The 8415-nt window shown below is 30.2% G+C and overlaps 1 long non-coding RNA gene across 1 annotated transcript; it reads right to left on the reverse strand.

Moving 5' to 3' along the window:
- Positions 1 to 899: 899 nt before the first annotated feature.
- LOC139497143 (uncharacterized) lies at positions 900 to 8173 on the reverse strand. The gene is made up of 5 exons (XR_011657689.1): positions 8084 to 8173; positions 5813 to 5880; positions 5048 to 5164; positions 2793 to 2920; positions 900 to 987 (listed from the first exon to the last, which is right to left on the reverse strand). It is a non-coding gene; the product is annotated as an uncharacterized lncRNA (long non-coding RNA).
- Positions 8174 to 8415: the final 242 nt, after the last annotated feature.

Here is an 8415-nt window from a genome sequence, read left to right on the forward strand (position 1 = left end):
CTAAAGCTCAAACACATCAAACGAGTTGAAAACAACTCTCATATACCTGACTTGCTTATATTTTCGTATATAAAAAATGGTGGATTAAACCTGGTTTTTACCTAGCGCATCCTTTTACTGGTATGTCAGTCGCATCAAATTCCATTAAGTTGCCAACGATGTGTTAACAAAACAAACAGACATAATAGGTAAATGTAGGTTAAAATCATGTCTGTTAGAAAAAGACACCCTAATAAAGATAGAGGCAAAGTTTGGTAAAATGTTGCTAAGTACACAACTACTTTTGCATAGGTACTAAAAATATGTAGTACTGAAAATTTACTTTTAATATTTAGTACTATTTCTTTACTTTAAAATTATTGTAATATTTAGGTACTTGTATTTTACAGTACTTGAATTGTACTAAATATTTTGGTACATAAATGATACAATATTCCATGTTTGAAAATAATAATTTTAAGGGATTTGAAAAAGAAAAACTTTGAAAATGCTGAAAATGTAACTTTAGTAACCAAAAATCTGTAGTACCTAAATTTCAAGTACAAATTAAGTACTGTAAAGTACAGGTACCTAAATATTACAATAATTTCAAATTAACAAAATAGTACTGAATATTAAAAGTAAATTTCCAGTACTACAGATTTTTAGTACAGAAATAGTACCTATGCAAAAGAGGCTGTGTAGTTAAATAAAAAGCAGGTCATCCCATTGTAGTCTTACAATAGTTACCAAACCGATTAAATTCGTTGTCACATCTTTTTTTTGAAATACGTGATAACGGATTAAATTTTTTGACACGAACTTTATAAATTTGTTATCACAGTTGTATTTTTTTATTTTGTAATTCATGATTACTGTAAAACCTAATCTAAAAAAAATATGATACATTCTTAACTTACGAATATTAAATTCAATAAAGACAGCTTTGGCTTCTTGTTCATTGTTCGGTCTCCACATGTAAGCACCATCTGTCTTGGCACACATGGCCTAAAATTAAGTAAGATGACATTCATATCATATGTACATCAGTTCATTTTCGCGAAATTCGTGGGTATAGGTGAACCACGAAATTAAATCTTCAACGAATAATTTTCTATAAACTTGTATATAGATATAAGATGAGGTATGTGTGCCAATTAGACCACTCTCCATCCAAGTCACAATTTATAAAAGTAAACCATTACAGGTCAAAATGCGGTCTTCAGTACGGAGCATTGGCTTACACCTAACAGCAATCTATAAAGGGCCCCAAACAAATTCTAGTGTAAAACCATTTAAACATGAAAATACAACGGTCAAATTATATAAAAAAAGGCAACAGTAGTATACCGCTGTTCAAAATTCATAAATCGATAGAGAAAAAAAACCAAATAAAATCCAGAAACAAGAAAAACACCTTTTAACTGAATCAACAAACGACAATTACTGAACACCAGGTTCCTGAACCTATAGTGTAACATCACAACATAGACAGGCACACTATGAAATATCAATTGAAATTGCTTTTCTCAATCAAAGAAGTAGTAACACAAATGAAGAAACACAGGACGAATAAATTTGATTGATGATAGTATGAAAATACAAAAATTAATAATAATAATCGGTGAATAATAAAATCAAAAGTTTAATGTTAAACATTTGCAGAAGTCAGCCATTTGAAATAATGTTATACAAACAATGACAAACGTAAATGAAAATAATTTTGTAGTTAGGTATACTTCTAATGTTTGTATTACCTTCCGTTTAAGAACACAAAGAATTTTCTTATATAGCAATACAACTATTCTAAAAATTTGCACACTGGGTCAATCAAGAATAAAACTAAAAAGTGGTGCTCGATAATTCTTCGTTATCTTCATGAACAGGTGCCAGAGATGTGATGTGTATAAAGTATAAAATTAGAAAGGAAATAATATCGATGTTCATAGTATGAAATTATAGTAATTCCAAACACTTATAGGTATATAGACAATAATATATATGTATGATGACTCCAGCAAAACCACGGACGTGAGATTTTTTTCTTATTTACGAAAACGGAATTTTGACTCTTCGCAGATATAGTCATGTATAGAAAGCCTTTAACAGTAAACTGTCCTTTAAATTTGTAGGCTGATATTTGAATCTACTTATTTTCTTTGCTCTTGCTTGACCGGTTTACAGGATACCACAGAGAAGGTAACATGTCGAAAATAATAATTTCCGGAGTCAAAAGTCGGTAATATGAAAATAAGAAGTCAGCATTACGCCAAAGACCATTCGGTTATTTTGTTGTACTATTTTAGTTCTACTACCAAAATACCATTGTTTATTTAGATAAAGTGTTGTCCAAATATTTCTGTTTCATTCAAAATTTCTTAAAACGTCACATGGTATCCGTATATATATATATATAAAAAAATCTTCTGCAACAAAATTAACCAGACTTTCAACAAATACTGTATGAATCAAATACAGATACAGATATAACGCCAATGACATAAATATGAACACTGTAGAAAAACTTTTTGAAAGTCGTCATCCTTTGTACATTAAACCAGGGAGTCATTTATTTCTCTTATAAGTCATGGATTAATAATTATAGGAAATTATAGAAAATTACTTAAGTCGGGGATTAAGAAAACTGAAATGTCACTTAATAAAAACATCAAACCTGTACCTTTTTGTAATCTTATATTAAAACTATAGTCTGCTTACATATTAAGTAAAGTATTGTATATGGTGTGTGATTCTTGTTTGATTTCGAAGTAACATACTCGTTCTTGCAAATGGGGATTAATTAACATACTCACAAAAGCGGAATTCCAGGTAATTCCTCTAATACCATTAGACATGGAATAACAATTAGCAATACTTGTTTGGTTTGATAATAGCTTGAACCCAATTGGGCAAGTTTCAGGAACACACGGCGCTTTTAAAACTAAAACAAATCATTACAATTTTATCAAAAATAGCAATTAAAACGGAAAAAGATAAAGCGATGGCGTAATTACAATAACGTTTTAAAAGAATCATCATGTTTAAATTTTACAGTACTTCATTAAAGAAATGAACGTTACCAATCGTCTGCACCAGATGCACATTTCGACAATCAATGTCTCGTCATTGATGCTGGAGGCCCAAATATTTAAAATTTCCACCTAATTAAAAACATGAACAGCTATATACCAAAAAGAACACAAACTTTAAAACGAGGTTCAATTCACCATTTTATTCATTTGAAGATGCTTGAACCAAGTCAGTTCTTGTCCATTCGTTTTTTATGTGATTTGTGATTTTGCCATGTGATTATGGACTTTCCGATTGGATTTTCCTCTGAGTTCGGTATTTTTGTGATTTTACTTTTTAGCCAAAGCTGGAAACAGAATCAAAACTTTTCATTTTGAATAAAAAAAAAAAACATGGTATAGGGATATAGAAATACAGATGACACAGTTACTTAAGAAGATTTGAAATGATTGCCAATGAAACAACTCTCAACCACAGAAAAAAGTTGTCGTGCATGTAATGCATATACATTTCTATTTTACTCATCTGTTTATGATAGCAAAACAAACACAACAGAAGAAAAGGATGAAAAGAAACAGAAACCGAATATATGTGATAGAAATAAATCAAAGAAATAGAAGAACAAAATAAAAACAGAAAGGAAAAAAAGACAGACAGGTTATACTTACGTTGCAAATTAATATCAAAAAAAGTTAAATTTTTTAGAGGGTACACTTAATGCAGTGTGTTACCCTTTTGTCGTGAAAGTTAATTGTATAGGAACATAATACATTAGTTTTGATGTTTAATTTTGCATATTGCAATGAAGGCACATAGCGAATTTCAGCGACGATATACAGTTGTTTCCATTTGAACTTGATGGTGATTTAGACATAGGCTATTTTGATATTTTTAAACTTGATTTAGAAAATGGTTACAAAAGGAAATTTTAATTTTTATTTTGGACTGGTTATTTTTCTTGCATTTTTACAAAATTAAAAAGAAACAATAATTAAAACCGTTCTTAATGTTTATGTACAAAAATTGTTGTATTATGTGTTTATGGCTTCTGAATAAATGACATTTATCGCAAACCTTGAATTATATATTTTGCATTCGAACTGTAATCCTTGAAGTGTATCCGTCATACGTCATCCATTTAAAAGAAAATATGGAAAAAAAAAAAGAGCGGACAAAAATACACTTTACATACCATTTTTCACAAAAAAATAAAACGAAACTATAGGTAGTGCAAACTGATTGCTTTTATAAAATGTATACTTACATTATCAAAAGATATAAGAGAGAACTCAAGTTGATCAATAAACTTATGTTAAAAACATTTCTGCTGACGTGAGGCGTTTCTTTTTTTAACTATGATAATTGTTTTAATTGAAAGTATGTTGACATTCATTTATCGAATATTATGAAAATAATTGCAAAATATACACATGTAAACACATAAATGTGCTTCCAAGTGTGTATTATGCAGACGAAAAGTCAGAAGAATATTTGGTACATTGTATATTTTTATAATTAGAGTCCGAGTATTTATGTTCGTATTTTGGTTTCAGGACTCCATGTAATGTAATTATATAGAACACATGATTGTGTGATGTGTATATGATGTGCCGTTAACCTTATCAGTACAACCCACAACAGGTAAACTATGTGGTCAAGATAAACAGACATAAATTCAATGGACAAAAGAAATCGTTATGGACAATATGGCAGCTTAAACTACTTTGTATAATTGCTTTGTCGTTGACAGGAAAATTGCAAATGTGGTATTGTAAGTATAAACATGTCACATTTAGATGTTCTGTCTATGCTGTGGTATTGTAAGTATAAACATGTCACATTTAGATCTTCTGTCTATGTACAAAACAACATCATCAACGATGTTGAGCATATATTATTTCAATAAAGGGAATTAGAAGCTGTTCTATGATTTTTTTTCTCTCAAAAATAACTATCTTTGTCTATAAATTTCATTAGCATTTTTTTCGATGTGATCAACAGTGACTAAAACTATTAATTAATGTATTTGTCTACTTACATTTGCAGCATGGTCGTCCTCTGCAGCATTTTCCGTTATACGTCCATTCAGGTCCGAACGTCTCATTACATGACACATTTTTTTCCCCACATTTACCATTAGAGGCGAGGCATTTTCCTGAAAGAGCTGAATAGTAGAGTACTCCGATACAATATAGAATGATTTCCTTTGATATTTATAGATTATCGTTGATCATTTCAACGAGATTGATTTTCTCGCTTGAACCGGGACGGCGAAAGCGAGAAAGTCTGTTTATCGCTATTTTACATATGATGACGTTGTCAATGTTATGTCAATTTCGTTAGCAAAGCCACGTTCCTCCTAAGTTTCTAGCGATAATTTTCCATCTCAAGCGAGAAGCTAAGTTACTAAGTTTGCTCGAGATGCTCGAAGATCTGCTTAAAAAGTTTTAAAATTAGATCTTCTTAAATGCAGATTTTGTTATTATTGTACTTATGTTAACTAAGAGAGTAGCATTGAACAGTTTTGTACAGTTTCATAGCTCGACAAAAGTACTGGTATTATCGTTGTAAACTGAAGGTGTCTATCCCCAAGTTACTATAAAAACAAACGGTATATAACTGTGTTAACATGATTGAATATCTGTAACATAAAAAGGTTCAAACGATGTCTGTATCTTTTGACTCTCGAAAGAAGAACTTTTGATCACAGTGATATGACCGTACCTTTTTATATTATGAGAGAGTCTAGCAGCTTTTAATCTTTAATCTTCACTACAGTGTTTTAAACATAAAGGATACTTACTGCCACCCTTTGACACACCAATTGTGCAAAAGACGAAAACAATCAAACAACACCACTTCATTATAATTCTGAAATGAGATCTCATCTGTATCAATTTATATTCCATGTTATTTAGAAATAAACCGATTATCGATACAGGATTGACATTTTAATAATTTTGCGCCAGATGCCAGATTTTTGTCTACAAATATGGAATTATTTAGAAAAAAAAATGTAACCTAGAAGTAAGCGCATTGAGCCTGTATGCATTAACTGTTATATTTTGCTCGCTTATTTCAAGTTCCAAAAACATGTAACAGTTTTCAAACCATAGTCCCAACTTACCAATAGAAGGGTTTATATGATTTATAAAAGTACTTTCAGGTTGTAAACATTAAAGAAGTTTAAAGATTTGCTTCCAAAGTATCTTGATAACGAGCATTACTTATCTACACCACTGTAATTCACTTTTCATGTGTTAAAATCGAAATGGGTAATCGGACTGTCAACAATTAAAAAAAATGTGGAATAATTCGTGTTTTGTTCTTTGTGATTTTCTATTTTGAATGTCATTGTTGCTTATAAGTATTACAAAACTTTGAATTTACGAAAAACGCAGTATTTTATCCCAGGAATAGATTACCTTAGCAGTATTTGGCACAACTTTTAGACATTTTGAACTCTGAATGCTCTTCAACTTTGTACTTGTTTGGCTTTATTACTATTTTGATATGAGCGTCACTAACGAGTCTTATGAAGATCTAACGCGCGTCTGGCGTACTGAATTATAATCCTGGTACCTTTGATAACTATTTACAGTCTTATCTATGAAAAACGTGTTTTAAATTCAACATTTTGTTTTCAGTCAAGTTTAAGGATAAGAAATCATCCGAAAATTTACAAATTTGGTATGACTTATTATTAGATAAAACTTAATTACTTGGTATCTATAATGTAATATCAAGAAAAGTATGTGTTGTGCAATATTTACATATAATACTTCTTGTTCTGTAACGGAAATGTAACATGATCCGAATAAAGCTTGACAATGAACTAACTAATTCAGAATATATATTTGTTACAAGGCTGTAAACTACAATGCCATATGTCGTAGACTTACGTAGTTGATTTCAACTTTCACTACACTTAAATATGACTGTTTACTTTAAAACGATTTTTCATTGCTAACAAAGTTTATATGTTTAGTCTGTTCGGTGTTCGAATGTCTGTTTGTCATTTCAACCTCTTTTTAATTTTGAAATTAGTATTTTAGGGATTTGTTAAAATCCTATCCGCCTTTCAATATAGTTTTTTGTTTTGTTTGATTTGAATCAGAATAGTCTATTGTGTCTTTAATAATTAACATATATTATGGATTTTAAATATGTATGTGGCATTCTCAAGTAAGGAGCCTGTAAATCAGTGGTTGTCGTTTGTGTATGTGTTATACTTGTTTTTCGTTCATTTTTTAATATATAAATAAGGTCGTTTGTTTTCTCGTTTGAACTGTTTTACGCTTTCATGTCGGTGCCTTTTATAGCTGACTATGCGGTATGGACTTTGATCGTTGTTGAAGGCCGTACGGTGACCTAAAGTGGTTAATTAATGTGTCATTTTGGGCTCTTGTGGACAGTTGTCTCATTAGCAATCATACCACACTATTTTTTTTATACATTTCGGCTCTTGTGGACAGTTGTCTCATTAGCAATCAAACCACATTTTCTTTTTATATATTCAACAGCCTCAGAACACATTGAAATTTCAGAAAGTAATGCATCTTCCTAACGGGTACATGTATTAAAATATTAGAGAGAGTATAAAAAGGTGGCATTCGAAAAAGGACATAAATATCTCAAAACCAGCCACTACAACGGTAAAAAAAAAAAAATTGTCAGGTAAAAACATTACATTGAAATTTAACGGCAAGGCAACTTTTGGTAAATTGTTAAAGTAAAGTAATATTTTATCTTTCAATTAAACTTTACTTGTACATTTGATGATTTGATGAGCTGGAATTTATCTAATTAAATACTCTGTTACATTGAAACTTGTTTAAACGGAACCTCTTTGAGACATAGGATTTTGTTCGGTTTTGGCCGATGTTAGGTTTAAGTAGATTCACAACGCATACAGTTGGTAGGACGGTTTTTAAAAACAAACTTTGTTTATACAGGTTTTCGGTTTATACAGGATTGGGTTAAGCCAGGTTTCACTATATGTTTCATATTAAATTGTATTGGACAAATTAAAATAACAAGAATACCGTTTGTAAGAAAATAATTGAAAACTTACCAATATGTGGAATAGCAGAGCCGTAGATAAAAAAGATGATTTTTGAAATATAGTTGCTTCTTAAATAGCAAGTTAAATACACGTACAAACTCAATGTTCTGCGTAGTTAATAACATCGATTAGTAACATATGTTGTTTTTCTGTCGTAATATTCACTGAGTAAGCAAAAATTGTTAAACGTGTTACTTCCATTAACTGTTATTAACATATTTTCAATTCTTTACGAACATTGTAAGTCAATCATCAAATAGTAAAATCACAAAAATTCTAAACTCAGAGGATATTTAACGGAATCAAATGATAAATTAAAATGCTGAAACAAATCGAACAAA

The sequence above is a fragment of the Mytilus edulis genome, chromosome 12 (genome assembly GCF_963676685.1).
Source record: "Mytilus edulis chromosome 12, xbMytEdul2.2, whole genome shotgun sequence".
NCBI lineage: Eukaryota > Metazoa > Mollusca > Bivalvia > Mytilida > Mytilidae > Mytilus > Mytilus edulis.